This window comes from Anguilla anguilla, chromosome 3 (genome assembly GCF_013347855.1).
Source record: "Anguilla anguilla isolate fAngAng1 chromosome 3, fAngAng1.pri, whole genome shotgun sequence".
Lineage (NCBI taxonomy): Eukaryota > Metazoa > Chordata > Actinopteri > Anguilliformes > Anguillidae > Anguilla > Anguilla anguilla.
In genome coordinates, this window is record NC_049203.1 from 42,368,705 (window position 1) to 42,387,340 (window position 18,636).

Here is an 18,636-nt window from a genome sequence, read left to right on the forward strand (position 1 = left end):
CCAGTATGTGTAAACACGTAATTTGTTGTATATCAAACAGGCATTATGTGCATGTAATGTGGAGCTGTGATGCCAGGTCCATAAAGCTGCTGCCAGACTGCTCCACTCCGCATCCGCATCGCCATGTCCTGGCTCCTCCCACTTCCTGCTTTGTACGAGGATGCAAGTCAGGTTGGCTAAAAGCACAGATTACAGGTCAAGAAGGGGTGTGCACCTGCTCCTCAGGTGAAGGGGAAGAGACTCGGAGCTGGTGGGCAGGAGACAGGGAGCAGGAGGAGGGACTTAGATCAGCAGTGCACTCCAGAAACTACTCAACACCGCCAACCCAAACGCCACACCTGGAACACTTCTCTGTTTGTTGGCACCCTGAATAACTGAGGCATCAATGATGTGTCCACATGAACCACTTTAGTGACATGGACCAAACTTGCATGGTTAAGTTTATGTCCATATTGCAAAGGAATATTTCATTCTTCAACAGCAACTGAAAAATCAATAATCACAGGCACCAAAAAGCAAGTCATTTCTGCAGGTTTACAATTAAAGCACCAGTGAGGATAAGCTTATGCACTTTTGGGAAATGAATACAAAACTGATATCAGTGATAAATCTGCTCTGGTCTTAGCACCTAACAGTGTGTGTTACCGTGTGCCAGAGACGTGACCTGCTCTGTGACCAGCACTGATTTAGATCCTGCCGCTGGAAAAGGTCAGAATTTTCATTAAAAATTGACATAATGGTGTCAGAAGGAGAGGAAAGCTTAAGGCCAGCCCGAGCTCATGGACGCAGAGAAAACCCGGAGAGCAGCAGCTCACAGCGCGACCGCAAGGCTACGAGGCACGTGCACTGGCTCAGTGCAACAGGGACGGAGGCAGGAGTCAGCGCGAACCGACCGCAGCGTTCTGCGTCTCACGGTCAACAAACACGCTTTGTTTCCTGAAGGAAACGCAGAGAATAACGGAAATGCACATATAAACCCACACGGGCAGCCCCAGTAACATCACAGGTTCCCAGCATGCTCATAGAAAGTGAGGTTAAACGTTCCTGGCACAGCACATTTGTCCAGTTTCCCCAGTCTTCTTTGAGCATTATTTTTAAGTCCACTGAAAGGTTATTTTCCGTGACCTGTCAATGGATAAGTGTATGACTTCAGAGGTTTTATTTTTGCCACAATGGCCATTGTTAATATGGGATATAGGGCTACTTTTATAAAGCAGGGCATTTTACTTTCTTTTTGTGTCTACAAAGCAACACGTGATTCTTCAGTGACTGATGACCACTGTTAGTGGAAATAACAAAACCATATGTTTGAAATAACAAAAGAAAATGCTACTGTAAAACTTATTTACAGTAGCATTATGACTGCAGTGATATTTCAAAATTAGGGTTAGGGTTAGGATTTTTAAAAAGTGGCATAAAACTAGCAAAAGCAAGACAGAAGAATGTATTTCACTTTCTCTAAAGCTTTCTTAATTAGGCAGCTATCCCTGACTTTTAAACCCTTTCCATGACTATCCATCTCTATGGACATCCCTATGAGTTTGGTTAGGAGGAAATCTCCATCCTGTGGCTCTGAAGGATTATTCAAACAGTATTATGCTTATTAATGACCACTCTGGTCACTGAGATTAAAAAATTTCATGGCAACATTATGTAAATCCTGCAGTCAGCCTCTTCCCTTAATCTCCCATGATGCTCTGGTATTTCCTGCTGCAGTTTCTCGGGGATGATGCGTTTTGACCATGGAAAAGTTAAAGGAAATATAAAAGCCCACTGCTGTTCTGTGAGCGTTGATCTCTGTAGTGGGCTGTGACGGGCAGATGAGTCACTTAATCAGACAGAAGTAAATGCCTGCTAATGAAGACCCACTGACATCACAAATTGCCCGGACTGGTGCAAAAAAAAAAAAAAAAAATCCATTTGCAATGACGTACTGATCACTGTTCATGACATTCACTGTCCTCTGGCACAACAGAGAGAGAGAGAGAGAGAGAGAGAGAAAAGGGAAAAAAAGAAACCAGAGCCCACTGAAATAACAAGATTAAGATTATAAGAGAGAGAGAGAGAGAGTGTACATATTTATTGATTTATTTCTGTTGCTGTCGTTGCTGTTATTGTTATATATTATTACATCATCATTATTATTATTATTTTACATATTATTTATATGTATGCTTTGGCAATAATTGCATTTGTATTTCATGGCAATAAAGCAAATTGAACTGAAATTGAAGTGAACTGAATTGAACAGCAAGAGACTGTAGTGTTTCCACCTAAATACACCTGATGCCGAGTCAATCTCATCATCCAGAGTACCCTGCTACCGTAGAAATACTTGAATCCTGCAACCACATAAAGGAGCCCTATACTTTCCAGAATAAGAGCAGCTCCTGCTTTTCATTTCAAGAACATCACCACCGTCATGTACAATATCAATGTTCCCTAAAAGAATTATACAACTGCCAACTGCAAAACAGTAGGACTCCTAACATCCTTCCAACCCCCTGTAACATATATTTTTTAAAAACCTCACTGCTCTTCTCACTAGATCCTTTGACACAAGAAATGTGATTTCACACTGTGATGCCGAGCCGTTTCCACATTGCTGAAGGATTCCCCGTCAGGCACGCAGAACAGAGAAACAAATCTCACCCATCATGTGTGCGGCGTGCACAGCTCTGACAGTTGCATCTGCAATGCTGCTATCCCGGCAACGGATCACTGGAGCTTCAAGGTAGTGAGGCAGCAACGTCCTGCAGAGGCGTGGAGTGGAGTGGAGCGGAGCGTAAAATAATGTACTACACTTTACAGGTCTGTAGTGCAGTGTGCTGATCGGTAGTGCAGTGTGCTGATCTGTAGTGCAGCGTGCTGATCGGTAGTGCAGTGTGCTGATCTGTAGTGCGGTGTGCTGATCTGTAGTGCACTGTGCTGATCTGCAGTGCAGCGTGCTGATCTGTAGTGCACTGTGCTGATCTGTAGTGCAGTGTGATCATCTGTAGTGCAGCGTGCTCATTTGTAGAGGAACTGGGGTTGCAACTGAAGATGTGGCAAAAAGCCAAATCCAAAAGCTGTTTGCTATGAACTCTTGGGTGACAGAGCCAAGCACAGACACACTCTAATCTAAAGGATTAGAGTGTCAGCCTCACACTCACAGCCCCAGAAGACCCCCCAATGCTTCATTCAAAAAAAAAATCCAAACAGTGTTTCACCCAGAGATGTTTTTGAGCTCACAGGGTTTAAAATAAAAGATGGAGCTCTCCTCATAACTCATCTCCATGTCTTCTGGCCTTGATCAGAGTTGTGTTTTCTTTTTTTGCAGTGCAGTGGGGAAATGTCAAACAAAAAGGCCCCATTCATGCATCAGCTTTCTTCATGCATAGCGGGCCACCAAAGTATGAGCTGAAGTCTTTAAAGCACTGAAACAGCGGGACGCCCACAGAATGACAGACTGTGCAAACAAAGGCCGTGCGCGCTGGGAGCATCAGACTGTAGGTGATGTATGGGTTTAGAAACAGCGGGGCTGGAAGCCCAGTCCCTTGTGAGGAGAGATTCCCTGGAAAGGATTCAAGAGCCCCCCAGAGACACGCGCACAATGCAGGGGACCGCCGTCTGCAGGAAACCAAAGGACCGGAGCAATGGTTTTAAGACGAGGACAAACAGACGCCTGTGACCGGATTAGAAAAAAATAAACGTGGGCAAACCGATTCAAGCCTGACTGCGTCTGCACAAAACCTTGAGGCTCAGTTCACTAGTTCACTACTTGTCCTCAGCTGAGGAAACTCCTTCGATGGCTCTCTCCTCAAGGGAGGCTTTATAAAAGCAACAAAATCTCTACAGCCCACGCACCTCAACATGTCTCCACAGACATCATGAGCTATGGGCCAGAATTCAGGTGAACTGTTTCTAAAGTGAATTGCTGCTCAAACACAATTGCTATACCTCCGCATTCAATCTGCAGCACACCTGTAGAACTTACTGCGAATACAGTGTAGTGAATGAGTACAGCGTTGACTAATGGTGCCCAGTCCTGGTACTAGAGGCCTACTGGTTTTCATCGTGACATTGCACATAATTGATCAATTAACACAGATGAACTTGTAACGCCTGGTTTTTGGGGCTGAATTGGCTAATGATTATAAGATGAAAATAAAAACCAGCAGATGCTATGGGTTCATCACCCCAGCAGTTTCCTGTGGGTTGGATGCAGAGGAGGATAAGAGGACAATGGAGGATAATGGAGGATAAAAACAGTGTAATACACGACAAACCGCTTTTGCTAATTCTCCTCTAGTGGCAAATAATCTGCAACTGCTCTTATTTTGTCAAAGTACTGCGCCCTGGATTCAACTAACATCTGTCTATCATTTTGTCTCAAGTGTTACTCGTTACCTTCACAGACAGGGACGGTGAAGTTTTTGCCAAATTTTGATTGTATCCAGGGAAAAGTTGAGGACAAGCGTAGGTTGAATCCAGGCCTATGTCTTTTTATTTTTTTATTAAGGAGAGTGGGCAGTCTGCCATTATTTTGTATTCTTTCACTTTATTCAAACAGGAGGAATGTAGAGAGGGATAAAAATAGAGATGACATCACAGTACAGAAAAGGGTAAGTCTGGGTCAATTCAACACACTTTTGGACTGCATTGTCACAGATTTTAATGAGATTTGGCATGGTGATTTGGTCTTATAAGAAACTCCTGCCACCAACATTACACATTTCTCAGGTCCCTATTAAGGTTGATAAGGGAAAATTAGGGCTGATTTGCATGACTCCATGATTTTGACTTGCCATAACTCTATTACCACAGGTCACGGAGAAATGGTTCTTGTATCATTTTAAAGGGCCCATCAAGAAGGTGCACTGTAATTCTGCATGTACTTGACTATGTCTGTTAGCACTGATCATTAACTGCTGTTCAACAACATTGTAAAGAATTGGTGATCTGATGCCACTTCAGATGAGTAATGATATCTTGGCAACGACTCAAAAACCCAATACCAAATTTTCTGGAGGTGTTGATGACATCTGGTGAAAATGCGATCCACTATGAAATGTTTTACTGGAGATCAACTTAATCAAGAAAATAAACACTCATAACTCTGTTACCTTTAATTTTGGAGTGAACATACTGCAGAATATATGTAAAGATAGAGCTGGAAAAGACCTTTAAAATGATATAAGAACAATTTTACAGGTTCTTATTATATATGAATGATATACTATGACCTATAGCAATGTAGATATGGCAAGTCAAAGTCATGGAGTCGCTCTAACAAGCCCAAACTTCCTTAGCGCATATCTCCTAGATTCAAACGATCAAAGAGACAAGTGTAATTTCACTCCCAGAGGTTTCTAATTAGACCAAATAAGCATGCCAAACCTTACTTAAATCCCTGACGAAGCAGTCCAAAAGTGTTCTGAATTGACCTGGACTTGCCAGAAAGTGTCGTGGGTGGGAATCAAACCCCTGACCACATGGGGGGATTTTGATGGCTGTGAGATGTAGCTTCCCTTCAGACTGTGCAGCAGTCTTGCCCGGGCCTGCGTTTTTTAAATTAGTTTTTTTCCTTGTGATGTGTACCCCAGACCAAATATGGCCACTAGTTGCCCTGACAACCCATCAACCAAAACCCCAGGACAAACACATGTCCTGGAACACTGCAGGACCGCAAAACACATCTGCATGCAGTCACTGCAACTGCAATCTACATGCAGTCACTGAAACATCATACAGATGCTCAGTGCTGAGAGGGTGATTTCAGTGCAGATCCTCTGGACAGGGAATAACTGCTGTATCAGATCAGGGGGTGCTTTCCAACCCACCTATCAGAGACAAACAGGGATAAATGTCCCACCCCATTCCAGCGCTTTCAGCCCACTTTCCCTGAGCAGTTATCCTTGATCAGCAAAGAGGGAAAACAAAGCTAAATAAAACAAAGGGGGACCAGAATCGGTGTAATCCCTGAAACTGTTCGATATCTCTCCAGAGTAAAGTGTACCAGATGCTGCCCTCACCACCCCTCTCTGGTTCTGCCTGACCAAGCCTGGGTGAGTGCCAAACACAGGCATGCACACACCCTCACCAAGCCCACCCCTAACCCCCCTCCCAGTAAGAACCCACCAGGACAGATGCTCCTCAGATAAAATACATCCGCTGGAAATAGCTGAACACAGGAGAGAAACAGCCGCATGCTTGAACTGAAGAGCGCTCTCCACTACCCCCACCCCATTCCTCTTCCGACTCCCCCTTTCCTCAGACTACCTAAAACAGCATGTAGACCCCGTGTGTCGCACGGAGTTGTGAGCACTGATCCGAGATCAGTGTACGTCTGGAGGATAGGCCACTGACAGAGACACCCATGATATATTTTAAATATAACCCAGACTAAACACCAGAAAGCCCCATTCAACATTCATCATTAATAAACATATACTGTAAAACACTCCCTGGTTTTATGAGCCATTATTATTATTATCATTAACTTCATATATCTCAAGGATAGACTACCCTCTGAGAGTCATTAATCAAATCCCAGTGCCCGAAAGGAAGCTATGTTAATGTATAGGCAAGTTTAAAGCCCCAATGCCCCACCCCCATCCGCTGCTCACCCTTATCAAATGGTAATCTCCACGAGCTGCATTCCAGCCCAGTCGTATGACAACAGCGTCTGAACAGGAGAGCTCAGCCCAGACCCTCAAAATGAGATTCAGGCGGTTTTTCACAGAGAGGGGAAAAAGAACGCAGATGGGTATCATCACGGCAACCCAAGACATAACACACATTGTTCCGATTCCAGGATTTACACAGGAGTTCTACAGTGGTTTCATTCAGTCGTCTCCTGAAAAAAAAAACTATATTCTTTCCGGGTATTTCTGGCTCTCTATGGAACCACACCGATCATCTCCGGTCTTATAAAACTTTTGATCCTAAGGGGTCGGGAACAGCTAGAAGAATGCCCAGGCAGGCACATCTAATCAAATTTAAAAGGCCTTCTACCTACATACGCAAAGAGAGGGAGTACGGAGAGAACTCAGCTGGCACTCAGAGAAAATGACAGGGCTGATACAGGCATTTATGTGGAATAGCAGGAAAAGAACGAACTGAAGAATGGACGGGAAAGAAAGACGAAGCATCGAGGACGTCCTGAAATGGAGCGTAAAATGCTTGATAGCTGTTGCTTTAGCTTAAGAAAACGAGAGAGAGAAAAAGAGAGAGAGCGAGAGAGAGAGCAAGAGCAGGAGTGGGGGGGAGGGGGGCAAAGATATCCAAGCCCACTGAAATAACAAGATTAAGATTATGCACACGGATGCACAACAATACGACATGAATCCGCCACAGCGATGTGAGCCCTCGGGGCGCCATGGAGACGCAGAGCAGTAATGCGCGGACTGTCCGGGGCGGGCTCTGCATCTTCCCGTTTCCATTCGCCACTCAAAGTACCCCCACCATACACACACACACTTGCAGTAACACTGACTGGCTATATTTCTGAGAAGTGAAAATGCAAACTTTCCCATTTTCAAATTTTAGGCATCAGCGCATGAGAGCGCCCCCTGTGGCGTATCAGGCACCCGGCTGCGCACCTTTCAGACGGGAGTGGCCTGCAAACAGGACTGGTCACTGTAAATACGGGATTGATCATTTCCACCACAAGAAGGTATAATGCCACACAACAAGATTCCTGATAAAACCAACCACTTGGCACCACCATTAAAGCATCAATAGGATATATAGGAATGAGACGCACACAAAATGACCATTATAGAAAGATCACAAGGGTTTTAAATCATTCAGAAATAGCTCTGGTCCTGCAGAATGCCTCAGCAAAACTTTGTGGATAGGGATAGCTCACTTTCTGGAACTTTTCTAACATATTATTTCAGCTTCAGTGTATGTTTTCATTGGCCCATTTTGTGTCCAATGAAGGACATTTTAGATACTTGCTGAAGTTTCCAGCCACTGTAAAGTCAGCAGGTGGTCTGAAACTTCTGTAAGTATCTATTCTTACAGAAAACACACAGACAACTGAAATATTTTTTAAAAAACCTCCAGAAAATGAGCTATCCCTTTAAAGACATTACAAAAACCAGTAAATTCCCTTATACATTGACTTTGGAATGTTCAAAGCAGCATATAAAGTTAAGGGCATTCCCCCACAACCCAAAAACCTCTTCAGCAAAAGCCAGGATTAAAACAGCGGCAAGCACTTCAACTCTCCAAAGCCCCAGGCCCAAACCACAACCCTTCCCATCAAATTTTAACAACGGCATGCACCAGCTATTCTCAGGGGCACCCTATTGCCTTGGAAACGGCAAGAGCATGACATCACTTCCCTGTTCCTGGATAACAAGAGGAAAACCAATAAAAAAGAAAGCAAAGATAGCTGATGTACCATGAAAATTTCAGCCCAGAAACAATCACCACACGTACAAAAGAGCTCCCCTCAGAGTGGGAAAGGTTTTATTTTGGGAACTTCACAGCAGTGAATCGTAACCCATAGCACAAGCACCTGATTAGAAACCACCCCCACCTCCAATTAAAGACCCAACTCCACCCTCTTCCCTACAGAAACTGTATGAAGCGAGGGGATCAAAAAGACGACCACTCGGAATGCTAGACTGTCCCACAGCTGATCGGTATTCACAAAGAACACCGACGACTGCGTGCGGAACACTCCGACGAGTGTGATCGGATCAGAACGCACCATGGAGTATGACCAGAACACGAGTGTGACCCTCTGATCACAGCATCCTCAGGGAGAGGTTTCAGGATCCATTACAGTTATAACATACTGGATCTGAATGGCAGGAATGTTGAACAAGTGCCCTTGTATTTTTCTGTTGTGATACCTAGGTGTAAGCAGGTCAAGATGGCGCTGATGTTGTGCAGTAAGGCAGACTGCAGACATTCTTCTCAAACTCTTATTTTTAATCTCATCTATGTTAACAAAATTATTGTTTGTTTACCCTTGTAAACTACATGTTCGCACTACTAGTCCTATCAGTACAATGCTGCTGGATCAATCATCATCCACCTGTTCAAGTTAATGAAACATAATCACTTGTTACCACCAACTCATTGAACTAGTTTACTTTATACTTGGTTACCTTGTGAAACGGCTGAGGCACCACGACAAGTGTAACAAACAATGCGAGAGAAAGATCTTCGCAAACTCAGCTCCTGACTTCTTCTCATAGGAAATGCACACCAGAATCCTGAGCCTGTCATTGACAAGGTTAGCCCTACTCCACAGATGCCAACTGTGGCCATTTTCAATTGAGGTAATCACTCCAGGTATGAGGAATGTGCACTTGCTAATCAAGCAAATGTCATACTGGATCAGTGTGTGCAAAACCAAAATGTCTGCTTGGGGGACACTTGAACATACAGAACAAAACGTCTTGCCATAACCTTTACCTTATCTCCGCAAACGTCACTAAATGTTGTCAGCGTGTACGGACCCCCTTCAGGTGATGTTACGTTTTGCAGTCATCTTCGAAGCTTGCTCAAAAAAACTGATACAAAGAGTGCAGTGTTCTTTGTGATTTCAATTTGGAATGGGTGAAACAAAAACAAGAAGAAAGAAGTTCTAAGAAATTGTGGATCAGTATGATTTAACTCTGATCATAGATGGACCGACAATCTTTGAAAACTTTAATTGATCAACAAACCAGAGAGAATCACAAAATATTTAAACCACAACAACTCTCCTCTTTCTTACATTATAACAATGTGTAGGAAAGGTTTCAGTTTGGTTTTAAGAAACAGCCCTTGCCCGAGTATGAATGATCTGTTTCTCTCCTTCGATACCATAGATCTCCATATTTTCCTCTGTAGACTGTAAAAGAAAATCAGTTGACGTCACTGGGAAAGCCCTTATGTGGTTTAAATCTCATCTCACTGCCAGATATCAGTCTATTAGGGTTCGAAGTCCGCGTTTGCCTGGGATGTAGAGCCATCGCACATCTCTTTCAGCTCAGGTGCCAGAGACGCAGCAGGTCGCCACAGGGAGACAGATTCTCCACCCGTAATTTGATGGGAAGCTGAAGATGCACTGAGCACTGCTGTAAGGAGTGATTACCAATGATGCCACTGACCTTTATTTAAGCCAGTGACATTTACAGATAACCTCTCACCAAATGTGTATCTACGGAGGCAGTGCAAACAATTACAGGCGAGAGAAGCTTTCCACTTGAGGAGTAAATCTTTTCCTTCAGCCACATGGATGATGCCCAACACTCTGGTCTTTCTGCTCAATTGGTTACCCACAATTCCCTAGGTGAATAAATATCATCTTTCAGCTCGCACTCACACAGACTGTTTATAATGAAATGTACACTATACACATACTGCATTAACAACAGTAGGTTTCCACAAATCATTACTAAGAGAGAAAAACACTTAGCATTCCTTTTTGGTTCAGGAAAGCAGTTTCAGTCAGTTTCAAGCTGTGTGTGCGTGTGTGAGTGTGGCGGGGGGGTGGGGGGGTGGGTTTACTCTTGAACAGGGTATTGCTCTTCTTTACATTACATTACATTACATTACAGGCATTTAGCAGACGCTCTTATCCAGAGCGACTTACACAACTTTTTACATAGCATTTACATTGTATCCATTTATACAGCTGGATATATACTGAAGCAATGCAGGTTAAGTACCTTGCTCAAGGGTACAACAGCAGTGTCCTTACCCGGGAATCGAACCTGCGACCTTTCGGTTACAAGCGCAGTTCCTTACCCACTGTGCCACACTCCGTCCTGCCACACTCTTCTAACAGCAATGGACAGTTGAGTGCACCTTTTTGTGAACAATGCATATCCATTATGCATTACAAATCAGAACTCTTCAGAGTCAACAACAGCAACACAATTCCTTTCTGCTGAACACAATCTTTGGGAATTTCTCTGAGAAACGGAACCAAAAAACAACAGGAGTGCACGTAAAGCAGTCATAGCCTCCTTGATTTATAATTAAAATCACTGGAGGGCGACTGTCCGTTTCCTTCCATTTCTTTCCATTTCCTTCTATTTCCTACACATGCCTGCGGCCTCCACTCCACAAAGGGTCAAGCATCCGTCCTCTGCAGACGATGGGTTTCTAAGCAGTGGTGGCGTCTCTGGGTACGTGAGGCTGGTGAGGAAAGTCCATGCAGCGCTGTGTTTACGTTTGTGCTCGTCTCAAACGGACCACGATGCCAAGCGGCTGGGGTCAAGTGGTGGTCAGTTCATATGTGTACATGCTTATCGGTGAATTAATCTCACCCTGGAGTGAACCCAACCCCCTAACCCGCGACCTGGCTACCGACAGCACTGGAGATCAGCGCACTGTGACGTCATCCGCGACGCACCACTTCCTCAAGCCACTGCCGCATGCCAAACCTCCTCAGTGATGAAAGCATACCCCCCCCCCCCCCCCCACCGAACATGTAACAGAAGCTGCAACAATGCTGACCACACCCACTCCACAAAGAGGACAGCTGGAATGCATCACGGAGAGAGCGAAACCCAGGAGGGGGAAGAGGTCACACTTGCACAGCATGAACAAACTACCCACAAGCAAATTAAAAAGGAATGGTATAGAACACAGCCCCAAACAGACAGGCCTATGACCACCAATCTGCCCACCGCACATACAGCACGTAAATCGATCAATGAGCTAGCCTTGCAGCAGGATGAAGCTGAAATGACACGAGAATGAATTGCTAACCCTTCAAAGTCGGTGGGGATATCAGCTATGTGTGCTGTCTGTCCTGCAACACTACTCTCTACACTGCCCACTTTGCAGACCTCTGTAATTAGCAGGCCTTTTATCCAGGCTGGATGACATTTTAAGGATGTTTGCAACCCCAAAAATACTGCAATACGATGTTTTACCAACACCCCCTCCCCCAAAAAAGGGGGAACTTACTTATAAACTGTCTTGTGCTCTAAAGGTAAAGAGATCACTTTGACTGTGTGCGTGCCCACATTCTTCTATTGTTCCTCAGATACCCAGGTCTCGCAAACTGAGCAGAACGGATTCTTATAGGAGAAAGGGTTCTGCCAGTGAGCTGCAACTCACAGATGAAACCCGTTAAAGACTACTTTTACACTTTTAATGTTGCGCGTGAAAAACGCGATGCGTAGACCATTTAGATTAGAAGGTGCTGTGGGGTTTGAGGTGGAGCTGTCAGAAAATCCCCAGGAGGATATTACCTTCAATAACATTTTCCTAATGTTATGAATGGAGATTTCCGCGCAGATAAAAAGGTAAAGACATGAGTGTTGAATAATGCATGCCACCAGGACGGCAGACAGCATTGTTTCCCCCTCCTTCTAACCACCTCGTTCTCTTTGTTAACAGGATGCACATGTTTTACAATGAGTCATTTCATAATCCACCGATTCCCTGTCGCCGTCTCTCCCACAGACCCCCCGAAGGGAGGGAAATAAAAGACAGTCGAAGCCAGGAAGACGCTTACACACTGACAGAGTGTTTACTCTGCCGGGGGGAGGGGGGGTGCATCCTCGGCAGCGTGTGCCACCTGACGTGTGTGATGCGGCTCGACGTGCCTTCACAGACAGCGCCGTCTTGCTCGGTTCTGGCGTAGACACCGCCCGAGTCATTAGGCTTCCTCTCTTTCCATCAAACAGGCCCACCGCACAATAAAGGGGAACCCAGCGAGGCGGGAGAGGTTTAAAATGAGACCGCCTGAGAATCATTAACACAATTAGAACCGCAATAGACTTCCAGGATCCCCCACCCTCCTACCCCCCAAAGAAAAACAAAAAACAAAAAGCTGAAGTCAAAACCTTTCTAAACATTTATTATTGTATTGCACTTTATATTTTTAGTCTAACAATATGTCTTAATTCTGTGATGACAATGAAATGTGTGTGCATGATTAAGGTGGAGGAGGACACAAAAACATAAAGCAAAAATAGCTGGTGCCAAAATGCATCGGAGAAGGACAAATATCGCAATTAAACTCTTGAAAATAATAGAACAAGCTAAATAACAGTACCTTCGTCAAATGTTAGTGTAAAAAAACACATTAATGTTTCAAATACAAATTTGCCAATTCCTAAAATTCAAATGAACAATGTGGGTCACAAAACAGCAAAAATAAATTCACAAATAATAATCAATTAGACTCTGGCACAACAGGAGTAGGGCCATTCTGTAGGAAAGTGGTTATACATTAGCTTAAACGAGCCTACAGAAAGTGCAAGCTAAAAGAATCTAAAACCTTACACAGGTCTTTACCTTTTTAACCCTTTAAACCCTTAACTGAGCACTCTCATGCTGATGTAACAATCATTACCGTTAATTGAAAGCAATGGAGTTCTAGAAAACTGACTTAGAATTTTGAAAATTTTTTGAAAAAAAAAAACAAATCTTCAAAGGGTTAATTGGTTCTCCAACAATTCTGTCCAAAGCACTATTCCAAAGATCCAATTTCAATGTTTATCTTTCCACTACGATTAAATAACGTGATGAGAAGGTACACTATATGGCCAAATGTATGTGGAGACTTGACATCCAACGTCTCATCCAAAATTATGGGCATTAATATGGAGTTGGTCCACCCTTTGCTGCTATAACAAGCTCCACTCTCCTGGGAAGGCTTTTTACTAGATGCCGGAGCATTGCTGCAGGGATTTGGTTCCATCCTGCCAGAAGAGCGTTAGTGAGGTCGGGCACTGTTTGGGTGATTTGGCCTGGCTGGCAGTTGGCTTTCCAACTGATCCCAAAGGTGTTGGATGGGGTTGTGGTGAGGGCTCTGTGCAGGCCAGTCAAGTTCTTCCACACCGTTCTCGACAAAACCACTATATGACCAAACGTATCTCCAAATTATATTTTGAAAAGACTGAAAAAACTTTCTCAAGCAGAACGTAATAAACATATATAGGCTACTAACTTAATCATGTATGGTTAGAGCGGATAATGTTTCTAATTAGAAAGGGTGGAAGATGTCTATCATTCTCGACAATCGTGGCCATGGTAGCTAAGGGCTGACCTGCGTCCCATGCGCATAACGCAACATCGTCGACGCACTCCTGTCCGCGAGTGTGACGCCATTATAACTATAGTCTTTACATGTTACGTAACGGTAACCGTAGGGAGTTTTAGATGGACTGCTGCCAGACCTTTCTGGAACTGGCACAAAATACCTGATATGTATCTAAATGAATTTCCTTCCGCCCACATTTTAAAAAGCTAATTGAAATGAAAGTGAGTGGAGGTAGCCTATACATCGCATGCAGGTGTGCATGGTACGAAATACTCTGGTTTCACAAAACTGATGTGTTAAGTGAAAACTTGAAAAACGTGCTCCTGGTTAAGAAACGCATATCTTCCATTTCATATCTACACATCATGGTTAATGTTAATTTTGTTGATAGCCAAACGACTGAATCACAAGAACATTTTTCCAGAGTCGGATTATATAAACATTTTCCCACCAAATTCGAACAGTGACACAAAACACAAATTATTGTTACCAGTCGGCATTGTTTTTTTTCGGTCTGCATGCGTATTCCAAGATTTTGAATTCCTCCCACCTCCTACCTGTAGCCTACCGTATCCCAAATGGCGTCTCGAAGTAGGAAAGTCCCTGGTCTTTGTAGGGCCTCTATTGCTCTTATCTGCTCTATAGTAACAGTATGACAACAAAATCCCCTACTCCGCCCCCGAGACCGACCGGTAAAGGCGAAGGAAAGACGCATATAAAACAATGGAACCACGTTCAAAGGGAGAAGTACGCAGCTCTCCAGCCGGATAAATGCAGGCATCGCCCTGCAGCATGACTACAACGCTTCCCCGTACGAATTTAGTTGGAAATTATTGTGCACCCACATTAAATAGCCAGAAAACTACCTATACCTGAGAGTAGGTCTGCACCCATATCGCAGGCAGAGAACTAACCCAGCGAAGTGCACGTTTCAGAACTGTGGCTCGTGCATCCCAAAAGAAGGTAAAAATCAGACCGACACTCATAATGGCGAGCATTCAGATCAGAAACATTGCATTTCTATTTACATTTAATCGAGGCGTCGCCGGTAGTTATTTGCAGTAAGTTATTACACTGAACCAGTTTCTTTGAATGTTGGAGAAATTTACAGTGTCATATACAAATTTAAATATGCACAGTATGAACCGTTCAAATTTAAAAAAATAAAACAGTTGAGTTTAAATCCACACATGACACGGCAAACGTCAGGGTAAAAAAAAATTCAAAGTTAATCTTAAAACGACACAGAGAAATATAAATGAGAAACAAAAGCAGAACCAAACCCGTTTATACCAAAGGGAAAACATGAAGCAGAACCTGGCCAAGAACTTTACTCTCACACATTCTATAGGCTATTGAACTAGCTGGCTTTCACGCTGACAGAAAATAACCGATAGACTTACCGATCGTAAAACACATAAGCTTGGCGGAAACTTGCGAATCCTTAAGATAAACTACTGTTTACGGCGGCAACATTTCCATGGACGCATTTCACGTATTGCTGATAATTTACATTTGGAGGCTGAGCGCACAGGACATAAACTAACCCGGAAAGCAGCCGTAGGAATCCCTCGTTCAGGAGAAATCAGAGGGGGCAGCACATACAGCGGTGTTGGAGTGATAGCAGAAGGCTGTAGTGCGGGGCAGTCGCGCTAGGGGGAAGTCGCGCAGGGTTTACCACGCGACAATTGCGGAATATTCAATGAGGATTATTGTCGCTGTAATTAATTTCATCCGATCATTCCTGCGCTCATCCCTCCGAATTCTGGTGTATGTTCGCAATCTTATTTTGGCTATAAAGTTTATACATGCTTACCTTATTTGCTATGTTGATAAAGTGGGTCAATCCCCTGTCTGCTACTTAATGGGGGTGCGTTTACGTTTAATTGGGGTGGGGTGGGGTGGGGTGGGTGAATGGTTAATTTCAACGCACGCCTCAATTTTACCTGATACCTTTGCTCTTGGAAGTACCAATGGTAAGGTGAACGGAGAGGCTATGATTAAATATTGAGGTAGGATAATAAACAGTTTGAAGTGCAAATGATCATAAACAACACATGTATATTACATGTAGGCTATGCCATACAGCGAGAATCTCACTGGAAAATTAGAAAAAAAATGTTTATGTAGGCTGTGGCCCAGTAAGAATGAGTTTTGGAAAAGTGTTTCATTAACGGACACAAATTATTACGTCTTACTACGCCGCTGCGGTTATAGACGCGTATACTGTGATTTGCTTTGATTTTATTCTGATTATTGCTATTTTCATTGTCGCAATTATCGCCGCTATACATCTCCAACCGCTGTCAATGGGTATTATGGCTTGTTTTAAAGTGCCAGAGCCATCAAGTTCAAAGACATCTTGAGAGCCGTATGGCAACACTTTGAAGTGGCGTCGGCGGCTTCAACCGTGAAGGAACGCAGATTTGTTTTGACTCACTAGTTCCAGGAGGGTGGGGTTAGCTGTCAACAGGATATAACGATATGTCAGTGTCGCAGAGTAGCCCATCTTTTTTGTATTTTTATTTTTTCCTTTAGTTGAGAGGTGACGGAAGAAGATGGTATCTTTATTTATTACGTTTATTTGACATGGATAATGCATACTAATCAACATTTCTGCAAATCCATCAATGTTATAATGTCGGGTGTAGCTGCAAAGCAGGTGAACAATTTTATCCTATATAATTTCTATAAGTTTATTAGCTTGGTGTTTCAGATTTGGCTGTGAAATATCTGGCAGTAAAATAAATAAATAAATAAATAAATACATAAATAAATAAATAAATAAATAAGTAAATCTCCCCAATTGTCTTTCTGCCATGACATGAAATTGTAATCAAATAAGGCCGGGATCGCTCCCTCTATGACCTTGGCCATAAACAGTTACTATCCAAGCACAAATCTGATCCCTCCCCCCTCCATTAACCTGCTGGGAAAAATATAGAGGGGCAGTGTCTGGGGTGGTGTGCACTTGACAGAGAATAAAGCACTCATGCTGCTCAGGCTGCTGTGCTCATTATTGCCACTCTCCAATCCCGCTTTACAGAATTCACATCACCTTTCCATTTATTATTTGCCCTTCCCCTCAGCAGTGCCTTCCATATTGGTTCTCAGAGCATTTTGTTTTTTATTAAATGTAGATATGCATATCCATATTGTTATGCTTACTTTAAATATATTGAGACAGCAGGATGTTTACTGAAGTGAGTGTGGTTAAATGCCATGCTTCTAGGGTGCGACCACAGTGCCATTTGAGATTCAAATCTGTGACTTGCTGAGAAAAATCAATTTCCCCAACTACTACGCTGGTGACACTGGTGCCCTGACATGGAATGGAAACATGATTTTTTAATTGCCATTCTTTTGCTGATGGAGCAACAGCAGTGGTGGGTTGGAGTGGTACAGTAACAAGGACAGGCGGCACGTGTTAGCTACCTGAGTTGGGGAAGGCTGACAGACAGTGAGAGGACCTGCATACTGAAACTGCTGGATGATGTCCCAGCATGTGCCAGTGTGACACGGGGCATGTGGTTGGGGGGTGGGGTGGTGTTGAGAGGAGGCTCGTTTAATGGGGCGAAGGAGTCCCAGCTGCAGGGCTTGATATGGGGGGGGGGGGTTTAGGACCTGCACAAGCTGAAGAAGTGAGCACCCCCCTCCCCCCAAACACACGCACACACACAAGCTCACACAAGCACACATCTGCGTACTCTCTCTCTCTCTCTCTCTGCCCCTCTCATTTTAAGGTATACTCCTTTTCCATCCTCTTCTTTAGCTTATTTTTTAATCGACTACAAAAAGTAATGGTGTACACCGCTATCTACAGTACTATACATAGTATGGACCATACAGAGCCTCAGATTTTAACTATTTCCAAAGTGTGGCTTGTGGCTTTTTTGGTTTATGTAATGCACAAAACTGGATTAGCCATGATCTACATAAAGAGGCCCTGCAAAACATACAGTAACTGGTGATCTTATTGATAATGTAGCAATCAGGAAAGTCACGCCACTTGGGGGAGCATTGCAGCCTGACATTCTGCAGTTGCCCATACACCTGGCTTTAATGCCGTGTGTTCGTGTCACTGCGCTGTGGAGCTGCCGACCATGGTTAGGTTCTCTCATTCTGCCAGATAGGCCCTCACCTCCTTAGAGACGTGGCTATTTAGTTGAATATAAATATGTAATAATTACAGTTAAAACAGTTACATTACAGAGGATGTGTAAATGAGGCAAGATCTATTTAAAATTTTTGCTGAGAAAACCCCTGGCACCCTTTCAGAGAACCCTGGGGGACCCTGTGTCTCAGAACCTTTGGCTATTCCACTGCCATTTTCAACAGTTTCTGTGGTTTGGAACAGTGAAAAAGACATTCCATTTGAACAGATGTAGTTACCAACAATATGTTCTCTGGCCTTTTTAGACCTTGACATCTGCCAGCAGGGTGTGGTGGGAGCTTGGGGGGACTAAGGGTGCACACAAATCTCTGGGCCTCGTTAAAAAACAGAATTTATCATGAATTCTGGTACACATTTTAATACTGTGTTTTTATAATGAAATAATATCTTGACTAGAATATATTGTGACTCTGGGTCAAAAGAGAATGCTATTGGGGTCAGGTTATAAATATGATTATGATTATTAAGT

At 43.6% G+C, this 18,636-nt stretch overlaps 1 protein-coding gene across 6 annotated transcripts in view; it reads right to left on the minus strand.

Moving 5' to 3' along the window:
* The window catches only part of LOC118224246 (vang-like protein 1), a 58,037-nt gene extending 42,410 nt beyond the window's left edge, over nt 1–15,627 (minus strand). For 3 of the 6 annotated variants that reach the window (XM_035411558.1, XM_035411563.1, XM_035411557.1), the window contains exon 1: nt 15,397–15,610. The gene's annotated coding sequence lies outside the window, so the exon portion shown is untranslated. Of the gene's footprint in view, nt 1–14,550; nt 14,920–15,396 lie in introns of those variants that run through there. The other 3 variants (XM_035411559.1, XM_035411562.1, XM_035411560.1) reach the window with 3 other exon arrangements.
* Nucleotides 15,628–18,636: the final 3,009 nt, after the last annotated feature.